The following is a 17,734-nucleotide window of genomic DNA, read 5'->3' on the forward strand; positions in this document are numbered from 1 at the left end:
ACAAACATCTCATCTCTGCACTAACAATGTACGTCTAAAAGCCGGTGCGCTATAACATGAGTACGAGTTGACTGTGGCACGAGTTGACCTGTTGGAAAAATTCAGATCATATGGTACTCAAGTCAACTCGTACCCTATTCAATTTGTACACAAGTCAACTCGATCCCAAGTCAACTCGTCCCTATGTGAACTCGTCCCCAAGTTAACTCGTACCCAGGTGAAATCGTATTGAAGTGTACTCGTACCCAAAGTAAATTCGTACTCAAGTCAACTTGTACCAAGTGAACTCGTAACTAGGTGATTGCTGCAGCGTTAACAATTAGTGAAATAAGGGAAATTAGTTTTAATTATTTCTGTTATGAAACTTCACACTGAAAATTGGTAGGGGATGTTTTCTTCAAAAATAATATTTCAGAGAAGTAATATGACTCTGCTTGTTTTTTACGCAGTTGTGGGATTTTTTTCTGATACCTCAACGTAGCCCTTTTGAGTTGATGATATTTGATTTATTACATGTTTTGAAATTTGAGGAACTCCATTTACGGTTAAGACGATAATCAAATCAGTTTTTATCAACCTGTGTTTATCAAACGAGGTTTTTGGGAGGCCGCCTTCCCAAGACGGGAAAAACCCGCCACAAACATCTCATCTCTGCACTAACAATGTACGTCTAAAAGCCGGTGCGCTATGACATGAGTACGAGTTGACTGTGGCACAAGTTGACCTGTTGGAAAAATTCAGATCATACGGTACTCAAGTCAACTCGTACCCTATTCAATTTGTACACAAGGCAACTCGACCCCAAGTCAACTCGTCCCTATGTGAACTCGTCCCCAAGTTAACTCGTACCCAGGTGAAACCGTATTGAAGTGAACTCGTACTCAAAGTAAATTCGTACTCAAGTCAACTTGTACAAAGTGAACTCGTAACTAGGTGAACTCGGCAGCGTTAACAATTAGTGAAATTAGGGAAATTCGTTTTATTTATTTCTGTTATGAAATTTCACACTGACAATTTGTAAGGTATGTTTTCTTCAAAAATAATATTTCAGAAAATAAATATGACTGTTTTTTTACGCAGATGTGGGATTTTTTTCGGATACCTCAACGTAGCCCTTTTGAGTTGATGATATTTGATTTATTACATGTTTTGAAATTTGAGGAACTCCATTTACGGTTAAGACGATAATCAAATCAGTTTTTATCAACCTGTGTTTATCAAACGAGGTTTTTGGGAGGCCGCCTTCCCAGGACGGGAAAAATCCGCCACAAACATCTCATCTCTGCACTAACAATGTACGTCTAAAAGCCGGTGCGCTATGACATGAGTACGAGTTGACTGTGGCACGAGTTGACCTGTTGGAAAAATTCAGATCATCCGGTACTCATGTCAACTCGTACCCTGTTCAATTTGTACACAAGTCAACTCGACCCCAAGTCAACTCGTCCCTATGTGAACTCGTCCCCAAGTTAACTCGTACCCAGGTGAAATCGTATTGAAGTGAACTCGTACCCAAAGAAAATTCGTACTCAAGTCAACTTGTACCAAGTGAACTCGTAACTAGGTGAACTCGGCAGCGTTAACAATTAGTAAAATTAGGGAAATTAGTTTCATTTATTTCTGTTATGAAATTTCACACTGACAATTGGTAGGGGATGTTTTCTTCAAAATAAATATTTCAGAAAATTAATATGACTGTGCTTTTTTTTACGCAGTTGTGGGATTTTTTTTCGGAGACTTCAACGTAGCCCTTTCGAGTTGATATTAATATTTTATTTATTAAATGTTTTGAAATTAGAGGAACTCCATTTTACGGTTGAGATGATAATCAAATCAGTTTTTATCAACCTTTGTTTATCAAACGAGGGTTTTTGGGAGGCCGCCTTCCTAAGACGGGAAAAACCCGCCACAGACATCTTATCTCTGCACTATTAATGTACGTCTAAAAGCCGGTGCGCTATGACATGAGTACGAGTTGACTGTGGCACAAGTTGACCTGTTGGAAAAATTCAGATCATACGGTACTCAAGTCAACTCGTACCCTATTCAATTTGTACACAAGGCAACTCGACCCCAAGTCAACTCGTCCCTATGTGAACTCGTCCCCAAGTTAACTCGTACCCTGGTGAAATCGTATTGAAGTGAACTCGTACCCAAAGTAAATTCGTACTCAAGTCAATCTGTACCAAGTGAACTCGTAACTAGGTGAACTCGGCAGCGTTAACAATTAGTGAACTTAGGGAAATTAGTTTTATTTATTTCTGTTATGAAATTTCACACTGACAATTGGTAAGGGATGTTTTCTTCAAAAATAATATTTCAGAAAATTAATATGACTCTACATTTTTTACGCAGATGTGGGATTTTTTTCGGATACCTCAACGTAGCCCTTTTGAGTTGATGATATTTTATTTATTACATGTTTTGAAATTAGAGGAACTCCATTTACGGTTAAGACGATAATCAAATCAGTTTTTATCAACCTGTGTTTATCAAACGAGGTTTTTGGGAGGCCGCCTTCCCAGGACGGGAAAAATCCGCCACAAACATCTCATCTCTGCACTAACAATGTACGTCTAAAAGCCGGTGCGCTATGACATGAGTACGAGTTGACTGTGGCACGAGTTGACCTGTTGGAAAAACTCAGATCATACGGTATTCAAGTCAACTCGTACCCTACTCAATTTGTACACAAGTCAACTCGACCCCAAGTCAACTCGTCCCTATGTGAACTCGTCCCCAAGTTAACTCGTACCAAGGTGAAATCGTATTGAAGTGTACTCGTACCCAAAGTAAATTCGTACTCAAGTCAACTTGTACCAAGTGAACTCGTTACTAGGTGATTGCTGCAGCGTTAACAATTAGTGAAATAAGGGAAATTAGTTTTAATTATTTCTGTTATGAAACTTCACACTGAAAATTTGTAGGGGATGTTTTCTTCAAAAATAATATTTCAGAAAAATAATGACTCTGCTTTTTTTTAAGCAGTTGTGGGATTTTTTTCTGATACCTCAACGTAGCCCTTTTGAGTTGATGATATTTTATTTATGAAATGTTTTGAAATGAGAGGAACTCCATTTACGGTTAAGACGATAATCAAATCAGTTTTTATCAACCTGTGTTTATCAAACGAGGTTTTTGGGAGGCCGCCTTCCCAAGACGGGAAACACCCGCCACAAACATCTCATCTCTGCACTAACAATGTACGTCTAAAAGCCGGTGCGCTATGACATGAGTACGAGTTGACTGTGGCACGAGTTGACCTGTTGGAAAAATTCAGATCATATGGTACTCAAGTCAACTCGTACCCTATTCAATTTGTACACAAGTCAACTCGACCCCAAGTCAACTCGTCCCTATGTGAACTCGTCCCCAAGTTAACTCGTACCCAGGTGAAATCGTATTGAAGTGAACTCGTACCCAAAGTAAATTCGTACTCAAGTCAACTTGTACCAAGTGAACTCGTAACTAGGTGAACTCGGCAGCGTTAACAATTAGTGAAATAAGGGAAATTAGTTTTAATTATTTCTGTTATGAAACTTCACACTGAAAATTGGTAGGGGATGTTTTCTTCAAAAATAATATTTCAGAGAAATAATATGACTCTGCTTTTTTTTTACGCAGTTGTGGGATTTTTTTCTGATACCTCAACGTAGCCCTTTTGAGTTGATGATATTTTATTTATTAAATGTTTTGAAATTAGAGGAACTCCATTTACGGTTAAGACGATAATCAAATCAGTTTGATTATCATCCTGTGTTTATCAAACGAGGGTTTTGGGAGGCCGCCTTCCCAAGATGGGAAAAACCCGCCACAAACATCTCATCTCTGCACTAACAATGTACGTCTAAAAGCCGGTGCGCTTTGACATGAGTACGAGTTGACTGTGGCACGAGTTGACCTGTTGGAAAAATTCAGATCATATGGTACTCAAGTCAACTCGTACCCTATTCAATTTGTACACAAGTCAACTCGACCCCAAGTCAACTCGTCCCTATGTGAACTCGTCCCCAAGTTAACTCGTACCCAGGTGAAATCGTATTGAAGTGAACTCGTACCCAAAGTAAATTCGTACTCAAGTCAACTTGTACCAAGTGAACTCGTAACTAGGTGAACTCGGCAGCGTTAACAATTAGTGAAATTAGGGAAATTAGTTTTATTTATTTCTGTTATGAACTTTCACACTGACAATTTGTAAGGGATGTTTTCTTCAAAAATAATATTTCAGAAAATTAATATGACTCTGCTTTTTTTTACGCAGTTGTGGGATTTTTTTTCGGAGACTTCAACGTAGCCCTTTCGAATTGATAATATTTTATTTATTAAATGTTTTGAAATTAGAGGAACTCCATTTTACGGTTGAGATGATAATCAAATCAGTTTTTATCAACCTGTGTTTATCAAACGAGGGTTTTGGGAGGCCGCCTTCCCAAGACGGGAAAAACCCGCCACAGACATCTAATCTCTGCACTATTAATGTACGTCTAAAAGCCGGTGCGCTGTGACATGAGTACGAGTTGACTGTGGCACGAGTTGACCTGTTGGAAAAATTCAGATCATACGGTACTCAAGTCAACTCGTACCCTATTCAATTTGTACACAAGTCAACTCGACCCCAAGTCAACTCGTCCCTATTTGAACTCGTCCCCAAGTTAACTCGTACCCTGGTGAAATCGTATTGAAGTGAACTCGTACCCAAAGTAAATTCGTACTCAAGTCAACTTGTACCAAGTGAACTCGTAACTAGGTGAACTCGGCAGCGTTAACAATTAGTGAAATTAGGGAAATTAGTTTTATTTATTTCTGTTATGAAATTTCACACTGACAATTGGTAAGGGATGTTTTCTTCAAAAATAATATTTCAGAAAATTAGTATGACTGGTTTTTTTTTACGCAGTTGTGGGATTTTTTTTTCGGAGACTTCAACGTAGCCCTTTCGAGTTGATATTAATATTTTATTTATTAAATGTTTTGAAATGAGAGGAACTCCATTTACGGTTAAGACGATAATCAAATCAGTTTTTATCAACCTGTGTTTATCAAACGAGGTTTTTGGGAGGCCGCCTTCCCAAGACGGGAAAAACCCGCCACAAACATCTCATCTCTGCACTAACAATGTACGTCTAAAAGCCGGTGCGCTATAACATGAGTACGAGTTGACTGTGGCACGAGTTGACCTGTTGGAAAAATTCAGATCATATGGTACTCAAGTCAACTCGTACCCTATTCAATTTGTACACAAGTCAACTCGACCCCAAGTCAACTCGTCCCTATGTGAACTCGTCCCCAAGTTAACTCGTACCCAGGTGAAATCGTATTGAAGTGTACTCGTACCCAAAGTAAATTCGTACTCAAGTCAACTTGTACCAAGTGAACTCGTAACTAGGTGATTGCTGCAGCGTTAACAATTAGTGAAATAAGGGAAATTAGTTTTAATTATTTCTGTTATGAAACTTCACACTGAAAATTGGTAGGGGATGTTTTCTTCAAAAATAATATTTCAGAGAAGTAATATGACTCTGCTTGTTTTTTACGCAGTTGTGGGATTTTTTCTGATACCTCAACGTAGCCCTTTTGAGTTGATGATATTTGATTTATTACATGTTTTGAAATTTGAGGAACTCCATTTACGGTTAAGACGATAATCAAATCAGTTTTTATCAACCTGTGTTTATCAAACGAGGTTTTTGGGAGGCCGCCTTCCCAAGACGGGAAAAACCCGCCACAAACATCTCATCTCTGCACTAACAATGTACGTCTAAAAGCCGGTGCGCTATGACATGAGTACGAGTTGACTGTGGCACAAGTTGACCTGTTGGAAAAATTCAGATCATACGGTACTCAAGTCAACTCGTACCCTATTCAATTTGTACACAAGGCAACTCGACCCCAAGTCAACTCGTCCCTATGTGAACTCGTCCCCAAGTTAACTCGTACCCAGGTGAAACCGTATTGAAGTGAACTCGTACCCAAAGTAAATTCGTACTCAAGTCAACTTGTACAAAGTGAACTCGTAACTAGGTGAACTCGGCAGCGTTAACAATTAGTGAAATTAGGGAAATTCGTTTTATTTATTTCTGTTATGAAATTTCACACTGACAATTTGTAAGGTATGTTTTCTTCAAAAATAATATTTCAGAAAATAAATATGACTGTTTTTTTACGCAGATGTGGGATTTTTTTCGGATACCTCAACGTAGCCCTTTTGAGTTGATGATATTTGATTTATTACATGTTTTGAAATTTGAGGAACTCCATTTACGGTTGAGATGATAATCAAATCAGTTTTTATCAACCTGTGTTTATCAAACGAGGGTTTTGGGAGGCCGCCTTCCCAAGACGGGAAAATCCCGCCACAAACATCTCATCTCTGCACTATTAATGTACGTCTAAAAGCAAGTTCGCTATGACATGAGTACGAGTTGACTGTGGCACGAGTTGACCTGTTGGAAAAATTCAGATCATACGGTACTCAAGTCAACTCGTACCCTATTCAATTTGTACACAAGTCAACTCGACCCCAAGTCAACTCGTCCCTATGTGAACTCGTCCTCAAGTTAACTCGTACCCAGGTGAAACCGTATTGAAGTGAACTCGTACCCAAAGAAAATTCGTACTCAAGTCACATTGTACCAAGTGAACTCGTAACTAGGTGAACTCGACAGCGTAAACAATTAGTAATATGAGGGAAATTAGTTTTATTTATTTCTGTTATGAAATTTCACACTGACAATATGTAGGGGATGTTTTCTTCAAAAATAATATTTCAGAAAAATTAATATGACTCTGCTTTTTTTTACGCAGTTGTGGGATTTTATTTCGGAGACCTCAACGTAGCCCTTTCGAGTTGATAATATTTTATTTATTAAATGTTTTGAAATTAGAGGAATTCCATTTACGGTTAAGACGATAATCCCATCAGCTTTTATCAACCTGTGTTTATCAAACGAGGGTTTTGGGAGGCCGCCTTCCCAAGACGGGAAAAACCCGCCACGGACAATTTCCCGCACCTAAACGTACGTCTAATAGACGGTGCGCTGTGACATGAGTACGAGTTGACTGTGGCACGAGTTGACCTGTTGAATTTTGATCTTAGTGTGACCGGAGATTCTTCATCTGATCATCATCTTCAAACGGTGTAATATTAATGTAAGTTTGTGGGTATTGTGTTTTGTCGGCTCTCACACAATTGGTAGTTTGTGAGAAAGAGAAATCTCTCACTCAACTGTAATAAAAAAAATTATGCATTTGAAAGCACACAAGGTAATGCAATTATTAGCATAGAAAAAAAGATTTGTAAATTGTAAGGCATTTTTCACATTTGAAGGAGAACACTGTAAAGAAAAATGCTTTTAAATTCTGTTTCTATGGCATTCGGACTTTAATGTTGACTTTAAACTTCATAAAAGCAAAACACATAAAAAAGCCTTGCATGGTGTGGAGAATAAGAGCAAATATAAATATAAATATTAATGGTAAACTTGCGTCTCCTGACGAGCAGAGTATACTGTTCGAAACGTCGAGACCAAACCAGCTCTTTTCAGAGCCAACACTCCTTCAAAAGAGTTTTTACCCATGGTTGTACCCGCAAGTTTACTATTAATATTTATATTTATAGTTGCTCGTGTGCTTCAATTAAAGTTAATGCAGTAACATTTAGTTCGTCTATAATAATTACATTAAGTTTTACACACAACACTTTAGTTTTATTGTCACTTTTGTTTACCAGCATTCGCACCTTTTCAACAGTTATCGTTTGCTAACGTAGTTGATATGTAGCTGTTTTGGTATTGTAGATTACTTGGATTAAAGTCATGTAGAAGTGGTATTTTGTCAAAATAAAGCTTTTGTCCGTAATATATGTGTTTTGATGAGTGGAATGAATAAACAGTTAACTGGGTTTTAAAAATTAGTTCTTATCTTATTTACAAATTTTAGAGTAGGCCCAGACCCGAGAGGGTGCTGTTCGTGACGTCAATCGAGGCGCGATTATTGATAAGAAAGTGCTGCACAGCGCTGAAAAAGACGTCGGACCGGACCATGACACTATTGCTCTTGTGAGTCTGACCAGCCATGCAGACTGACCCCATCTTTAGTTGTTTTGCTGCATCCCGCAGCAATACACTTGGTCGGCATTGCCGGAAAAATGCAAGAAAAAAAAACTGTTTTCGAAAAGTACAAGCTCACGACTTGGACTTGTATGTACTTTGCACTTGCGTTTACTCTACGCATCAAGGCAAAGTCTGCCTCGATGGACGTCACAAAAGGGGTAGGCGGAGTCAACCCCAAACAACTTCTAACTATTTTTCAAGCATAAAAAAACCGTTACAAACAATTACTAAAAAAAAGTGCTTTATTGTTACTTAACATAATATTAACCTCTTATGCTTGAAAAAAATGTTTTTCCAGAGGTGACTTTAAATACTTTACATGTACCGTAGTGATGTAATTCATTACCATAATATAGCTGGGTTGGCCTATGGTCCTCATGTGTCCCTTATGCTATACCTCACATGAAACCCTTATGTCCCACGTGTCTATATAAATTCCATCTCGCCTACAAGGTAATAGCCTAGATTTTCGTTTTACCCAGGTGTGTATACAAATGGTATAATATCTGGGCCAACCAATATGGAACTCATGTGAGTCTTGGGTTCTTGATCCGTTGGGCCTGTACGGGTTATCCCATGGGGGCCAATGGATAATGGGTCCAGTTGAGGATCCATGCATCATGCCTGCTACCTATGGAAATCTTGCTTATCTGAACGTGGCATCATCACAAACAAGGGTGAACCTAACACTGATACAATAACATAACAATTTAAACACCCAAAAAGTATCAGCCATTTTCTTTTCTTTTCTGAAATCTGACCAGTTAAAATTCGATTGACACTGCTCTTGACTTAGAAATTTTCCAAAAATAATAAGCGCAACGAGTTTTTTTTTTTAAGAAAGTGCGAATCAACGTTGCGTTAAATTGTGCTAAGAAAATATATGAAAAATTAATGTCAACATAATGGGAAACAAAAAAGTTGTTTACTGTGTGAGTTGTATAAAATTTGTGCACGATTGTTGCTTCTTTGAACGGAAATGTATTCGCTTTGAACCCGTACAGATCAGTTGCTCAAGATCCATTGGACAAATTAACAGTAGCCTAGATGAATCGGTAGTAGATATTTTTATACAAAAACCCAACATCAGTGTTTAATGGTATTGTTTGGATTGCAATACATTACCTTTATCGTGTCAATCTTTACATGCTTTTGAATATTCATAAATGAAGCGCTTCAGATACATTATAGACCAGACCAGTTTTGCAATTTGTTTTCTTCCATGTTATGCTATTTTAGTTCCACTGTTAATTTCTGTAGAAAGAATGGCATCTTATGGTAAGTTTCCCCATTAATCTAAACAAAATAAGCAAAAGAATAAGACGTTTTAAAAGGTGTTCGCTCGTCCCCAGCGCCTTGCTTTAACCAAAGGCGCTGAGATGGGCAAACATATTATGCACTGCCATTGGTTTCATAATGCGCCGTCCCATCATGCATCACACTCACACTGCGCCATATTTATATGCACTGCATACGTGACGTACTTCCTGAACAAGAATCTGTTCAAGCGATTAGCCCATCCCAGCGGTCCTGGATAGATAGACTGGCCGCTGGGGCCGAGCGAACCTGAGGTGCAGCATGCCGTCACCACGAGAGGGCGAGTGTGATCGTTCGATTATAGCTGTTGTCAGAGGGGCTCACCCGAGTGAGCACTCCGGGGTCGACCTAGGGAAGCTAAACGAACGCACCCAATAACAAGCAATATAGCTACGTTAATTGTCTATCTTGTATGCACAATGTTCCCATCGTTTTGTTTCTAGGCTTGCGGTTGTGTGAGCTTGGGGTCGAAATCGCTAATACGTGAAGGCTCAGTGAAACTAAATTCAGCCTCAGTTTTGAGAGCATTAAAACTAACAAACCAGCTGGTCTGATGAGTTTGAGTTGTGACGTCAAAGGTCATGGTTGAATCTTGCACCCCTTGGACTACCAGCTTGAAGCGACCGTTATCGTATGTCATGATGACTGGTACTCCGATGTAGTACACGCCACTCCTAACCCGAGCCTCGTTCCACCATGTAGTAGAAAACCGATCTTGGATGTAGTTCCAACCATTAAAATTCATTTCTGTATCGGAGTAAGTCACAATATCATTTGCAATCAGTTGTAATTATTTGTTTAAGAATTGACTCCGCGGTAGTACAGTTAATCACGATCCTATAAGCTAAAGTGGTAATCCCATTCTATTTTCTATACCATCCGCCCGGGGTAATAGTTTAAAAAGCAGGACAGTTCTTTCCAGAACTGAGAAGTGCGCCGTGTCTGTCAATGATGACACTCCCGGCGCAAAAAACAAGAACTCTGCTTATACACAATTAATAATGAATAGGGTAGATGGCCTTAGCTTTCGATCCAAACCGGACCTTCTTCAGAGGCATAAAACAAGTACAAACAATACATATCCATTTTTAGAAAAAGAGAGGGGAAAGGGTTTAAGGGATATATATATATATATTTTTTTTTTTTAAACAAACCTGTGAAAGTTTGAGCTCAGTTGGTCATCGAAGTTGCGAGATAATAATGAAAAAAAAAATACCCTTGTTACATGAAGTTGTGTGATTTCAGATGCTTGATTTCGAGACCTCAAATTCTAAACTTGAGGTCTCGAAATCAAATTCGTGAAAAATGACTTCTTTCTCGAAAACTACGTCACTTCAGAGGAAGCCGTTTCTCACAATGTTTTACACTATCAACCTCTCCCCAATACTCATTACCAAGTATTTTAGGGTTTCACGCTCATAATTATTTTGAGTAATTACCAAAAGTATCACTTACTTTAAGAGCAGAGACTGGTTAAACCATTTTCGGTTAATTTGAAGTACCTAAGTTGTGACACAGATTAGCTGTTGCATTTGTATCTGGATCAATAATATGGGTTAAAATACAAGAGTGCGAAGCTTAAAAATAGAGAGGTTTCGCAAGTCTATGGATACACATACAGATACTGATACGTCGACACTTTGTGTGTTCACGTGACGCGTATCCGCGACTATCGTAGTTTGCACACACGTTAGCAACGGCCAGGCCTACAGGAGCTCATGCACGTCGTAGAAAAACGGTTACTGTTTTGTTTACTTTTAGTTGTCTTTTTGTTCCAGATCAACAACTTTTCCCACTGAATTTCTGGCACTGGTATCGTGCTTGATATAGACAATAAATTGTTAGTCATATATGCAAGCAAATCGATGAGAAAATGCAGAGTATAAAACACCGAGTCTCTATCGGTCACGCTTTTCGGAAAACTACTTATATTTTGCGAAACAAAATTCAGCACGCGGTTGACGTGAACGGCGGTTATCATAATATTTGTATCTGTAAATGTGTCCGCACGCTTGCGAAACCTCTCCAGTGTCATTTGTATCTCTACTTACGTACAAAGCACAGAGCTTCATCGATACCAGGGACATTGGGGGAAAAGTACACCTTTACAATGTAGTCACTGCTGACTGTGAACTCTAGTCGCAATGGTGACGTCATTGGTAGCTGAAGCGCAACAATTTTGTCGCCACTAACTCGACACGTATTTTGAGCACACGGTGAGGTTCCCTCAGAAAATGTTCCTGGTATAGAAGGGATTTAAATATCCGATAATCCATACATCGACAATAATGTAAAAGAATCGTCGTGGTGTTGAAATTCTGAATACTAGATACTAGAATTCTGAATACTAGATTTCTGAATACTAGAATTCTGAATACTAGATTTATTTCCATGCCAGGTTGTATCGTAATTTGGGTGTGATCCTTGGCTACACGGCTTCTGACTGGAACCCTCGAACAAAGATATTGACAAAATAGGGACACCGCCAATATAGGGCTAGACAGCTCAGTTGGTAGAGCGCTGGCACGTTTATCCGGAGGTCGTTGGTTCGAAACCCACTCTAGTCAATTCTTTGTTCAGCCCCAAAAATCATCTCTTAGTTTCAAATGACATCTAACCAGTTGCTAGCCTTGTACAGGTATCTTTACGCAAGCACCGGCTCGCTCTGAATTCACGAACTGCATAGATACTATGCTGCACGGTACCACAGTACTTGATACCGTGGGGTCGAAGCATGTTTTTTTCGAGGTTTTTGAACTTCGTATACAAACGAACTCTTTGTACGAGGTTGAAACCTCGAAAAACCCTACTTTGACCCCACGGTATTAGGAAGGCACTAAATACTAAACTCCACAGCGGTTCGGCCCATCGGAGAATACCCGAGTGAGAATGACCTTATGACGTCATTTTGCATATGCTTGCATCTTGAAAATATTAACAACCAGGTCCTAGTGGCTAGTCCACTCTTATGTAACAACTCCCCAAACCTGCTGCTACAAATGTACTTGAATAAAGAGGTCTGAAGCAGTGCTTGCATCTTTTAAACATGAAAATATAAACAACCAGGTCCCAGTGGTTAGTCCACCCCCATGTAACAACTCCCCAAATATGCTGCTATACAAATGTACTTAAAGAGGTCTGAAGCAGTGCTTGCATCTTTTAAACATGAAAATATAAACAACCAGGTCCCAGTGGTTAGTCCACTCCCATGTAAACAACTCCCCAAACCTGCTGCTACAAATGCACTTGAATAAAGAGGTCTGAAGCAGTGCTTGCATCTTTTATACATGAAAATATAAACAACCAGGTCCCAGTGGTTAGTCCAGTCTTATGTAACAACTCCCCAAACCTGCTGCTACAAATGTACTTGGATAAAGAGGTCTGAAGCAGTACCTGCATCTTTTAGACATGAAATCATTCACAACCAGGTCCTAGTGGTTAGTCCACTCTTGGGGATCGTCCCGAACCGTGCCGGAATGTTCCGAGAGCACACGAAAAGTTCCGAACCGCTGTAGAGGCTAGTTTTTAGTGTCTTTCACGGTATTGTGTACTGTTATGTACCGTGCAGTATAGGAAAACTTAAGCTCAATTGGTCGACGTCAAATTTGCGAGATAATAATGAAAGAAAATACACCCTTGTTACAAGAAGTCGTGTGCTTTCAGATGCCTGATTTCGAGACCTTAAATTCTAAATCTGTGATCTCGAAATCAAATTCTGGGAAATTATAATTAACTTATTTCTCGAAATATACGTTACTTCAGAGGGAGCCGACTCTCACAATGTTTTAAACTATCAAAAAGCTCTCCTTATAACCAAGTATTTGTGCAAACAATTATTTTGAGTAATTACCAATAGTGTCCTTTGCCTTTAAAGGTCAGTTAACTAATTAAAGGTCAGTTAAAAATGTGAAAGAGTACAGATGAAACAAAAAAGAATAAACAATTCTAATGGAGCCTCATGTAAAGTCTACTGAAAACATATAGATAAGTAAAGAAACTCTTTAAGGTTGGCCTGAGGGTACGAAACAGCTGCCCAGTACAGTTTTTCTGTGTCGTACTAATTTGAATTCTCAATTATTTAGCGAAATTGATTGCCTATTTACAAAATCTGGCAACATTTTTATCAGTAAAGTATACAGTCAAACCAGCTTTGCTAAATAAACTTGAACGATCATTGCGTGTCACGAAAAAGGATGACGTTATGGTAAACTGAACACAGTGCTGAAGGAATTTGAATGACTCAAAGGGAAACTGATTGGCCGAAGTCTGAATTTGAAACCAGTACAAATTGAAAGGGCAGAACCTTTAGTTTGAACACATGAAAATTAACTTGGCTGCTTATTTGCCGAAAATTTACCGAAAAGAATAAAACTATGTTCTTGTGAGGATCGTCTTTGATTCCAAAGATAGCGGCCTGCTTTAGTTTGCCTTTCTTTTGTCTTTGAAAAGATTACCTTTAAAGTGCTATCAATTCAACACACAAATATCAACAGGTTGCAGAAATGCGTGTAGGGATCTAAAAACAAATAACAAAAAAAAAACACTTGTGTGCAAAAACCCTTTAAATTTAAAAATCCCCGACGCTGATATAAGGTAGATTTGTTGCTGTTAAACCTTCATTTTATTTGACACAAAACAGGAGCCCAATAATCTTCATATATTTTTCCTGTAAATTTATTTTGAATCATTTAAAGGCAGTGGACACTATTGGTAATTGTCAAAGACTAGCTTTCACAGTTGGTGTATCTCATACAATATGCATAAAATAACAAACCTGTGGAAATTTAAGCTCAATCGGTCGTCGAACTTGCGACATAATAATGAAAGGACAATACCCTTGTCACTCGAAGTTGTGTGCATTTAAATAGTTGATTTCGAGACCTCAAGTTCTAAACTTGAGGTCTCGAAATCAAATGCGTGGAAAATTACTTCTTTCTCGAAAACGATGGCACTTCAGAGGGAGCCGTTTCTCACAATGTTTTATACCATCAACCTCTCCCCATCACTCGTCACCAATGTAGGTTTTATGCTAATAATTATTTTGAGTAATTACCAATAGTGTCCACTGTTTTTAATGGGGTTAGAATCATGAAAACAAATAACTTACCCCGTTGAGTTGAATTTTTGCGACAGGTTGATCTGAAAAGGGAGAATGCCCTTTGCTGTAAAGCCGACAAGTTTTCCCCATCAACTGCAGTGGTCATTGTAGAACACATCTCTCCATTTAGAGGCAGGACGTAACAAATCACGGCCAAAATTAGTGCCAGAAAAGGGGGAACACGCGAAACTTTCTTCGAATCCATGATTGGTACCGGTCTTCAAGCCCAAACTGGTTCTAAAGTACAATTTGTTATGAGACGTGTTAGCGGTCTCTTGTGCTGACTATGGTTAGATGGATCTATGTATAATACGCCTCTCTTAATATTGGTGCCATATTATAATTATAGGCGCAGCCACAGCAAGTGGTGGCGGACGTGCGCCTATGACGTCATGCATGAATATCAACAGAGGCGTATTTTATACCCTCTCAGTTGGGTCGAAAAGGAGTGCGGTGCCCATAGCAACCGTTTTTTCCACCGGCTAACACTTCAACAAATGCGCATGCGTGACAGACCTCGTTTGGAAATATATATGGCCATATAAACGTCGACAAATTGCGACGATGTGTACGGATAGGCTGGTTTCGGTTTGTAAATATTATTATTACTAATACATATTGTTATTTTGCCAAGACTTCAACAAATAGTGAAATATACAAAGTAGCCTAACAGAAACATAATGCAGTTCAAGAAACAGAGGATACATTAAAAATCTTTCACAAGAGTTATGTTAAAGGATTTGGGTACTTTTTGTAACACAAAACACAGTGTCCACGGATTTACATAAAACTTATACCGTTTGAAGATAATGATAGTAGAAAGCGTACCTTACAATACTATTTGCTGAGGTGCTGTAGTTTTTGAGAAATGAGTAAAAAAAAATGTCATGAAAATAGATTCTTACACGCTAAAATAATTATCATCTCATGAAGAGACGAAGATTCTTCTCATGACATTGTTTTACTCATTTCTCAAAAACTACAGCACCTCAGCAAATACAAATTTCCAGGGAAGCTTTCTACTATCATTATCTTCAAACTGTGTAAGTTGAGTTTACATATGCAGCCATTGTGTTGTTTTGCCCTACAAAAAGTACACAGACCAATGTTAAAAAGAAAACTGTATCACTGACGAAACAACCAAGGACACCAAGTCAGACACGACAAGCCAATTTTGTTAGTGCATGCGACACCGGTTAGAGTGACAGACAAACAATTGTGCAGTTTGATACAACGAAACAGTTGTTTCAGGTCGGGAATTTGCCGTTTAAACGTTTTCTTCCATTTACTTTGAATTGTACACATGTATAATCCATGGCTTATACCATGAAAAGGCCCCTGACTAAAAGTACCAACACTTCTAGCGCGGTGGGCTTAGGTACCGGGTAGACCACCCGGTTCGGGTTCGAATACCCTCTGTCTCTAATAGATTCATTGAGCTTGTGTTATGTGTCCTGCAAAACCGAAGCCAAATCCTAAAGTTGCGTTGCCTTTTATGGACGGGTATGTCTTTGCCTCCTTGTACCCATCGCCTAAGGGGTCCTCAACAATATTAAACACAACATTAAACGTTTTTTCTTCCAGAAACGTAGCCACACAACAATTTGTTTTATTTAAACACAAATCAAAATATTAATGAGAAATTAGAAATAATCAGTAAACGATTATGCGCCGTCGACTCGATGGCGCACCCGAATGAGACAGACCACGAGTCAACGTTGCATGCGCCTTAAATACTAAACTTATTACGTAACTTAACCGTATGCATGCTAACCTCTATAGACCTTTATAATGCTGCCTCCATCTTTGTCGTATTCCTCGTATCGAATAACTAAAATGAATAATAATAATCATTTTGCAAACAGGAACCAGACTATTTTATTCTTCGTTTGTTTTGGTTACATTGATATCATTGGGAGGAATGCAAGATGCCTGCACCTGTTGAACAGACAGGTGCACTTTAATGCACATGTGTCGTTAAACTGAATATAAAATGTGGGCCGGGGCGAACGTCATTATCACATCCCATATATACTTTTTTGTTTCCCCCTTTTTTGAGGGGGTGGAGGGAGGTATGGGTCTAATTGTTAATGTTATTGTACAATTACTATTGTTGTTTTCATTGTTTGTTTAACTGACTGGTTGATTGATTGATGTATGGAGGGGAGGCTTCGCTTTCCCGCTGCATTCCCCCAGTCGAATTGTATTTGTCGGTCTTTATCTTCTTCCTTTTTCGTCACAATTTGTCCCCATTTATGGGGGCGTTTTCCTTTCTGTAAAATAAATTTATTACTGGATTCGTTGAGGACGATATGAACTTCAAAAAGTTGTTTAAATATGTGCAAGGAAACGTAATCATTGTTGGTTTGAAGAAAAACAGTTTCATGGTTTGTGCTGCTATGCTTTCAACGCGTGATACCCAAGGCAAGCCTCGCGTCGCCCGTGCTTGTCTGCCGGTAATTGTCAGGTTTTCAAGCCCAGTGATTAGGCGTATAATCAAACACCAACCTTGACTCTGTCGCCAAGACAGCTATAATTGAACCTCACGGCTCGATGCAACCGCCACTCTCCCTTCTTGGCACGGCCCCAAAGTTTCCATGGTTTCCTTTGTCATTACTTAACAAGTATTTTATTCACGACACCGGCGTTAATTCTTTTCTAAGGCCAACTTGGTGAGCTAATTTGATCATAATATTTCTTTTCAGAAAATGTAGGTCATCACTACCTATACTGCAGCAGCACTACTCCAGTTATTAAGGAGCTTTCGATTCGGGACGGGAGGAGGGAGGGGACGGTATTAAACTTGAGATACACCAAGTGAGAAAACTGGTCTTTGACAATAACCAATAGTGCCCTAATCATATCCGACGTTAAAATGTGAAGCCATAGTTCAACTTGTCTGATGTCTGATGTTTAGGTGATGGGACTGGGAAATATAGCACCTTTACGGGCTTGAGGCTTGAGTCAAGTCTACGCCATCGCCCGGTCCACAACAAACAGGACGGGAGCACTCAAGTGTCCGAACATCCGTCCTGTCTTACTACCGTCCCGTATCGAAAGCTCCGAATTTATACAATACATAAGTCGGTGTCTTGTGATGGTCAAGAGATTCAGCTATAGGGTAGTGTAATTGTTACAACAACGTTCGTCCCGTAATGGCAAAATCCGTTACTTGCAGTCCCTCGGAAGTTTTCTAATGGTTAAATAC

The sequence above is a fragment of the Asterias amurensis genome, chromosome 5 (assembly GCF_032118995.1).
Source record: "Asterias amurensis chromosome 5, ASM3211899v1".
Taxonomy (NCBI): Eukaryota; Metazoa; Echinodermata; class Asteroidea; order Forcipulatida; family Asteriidae; genus Asterias; species Asterias amurensis.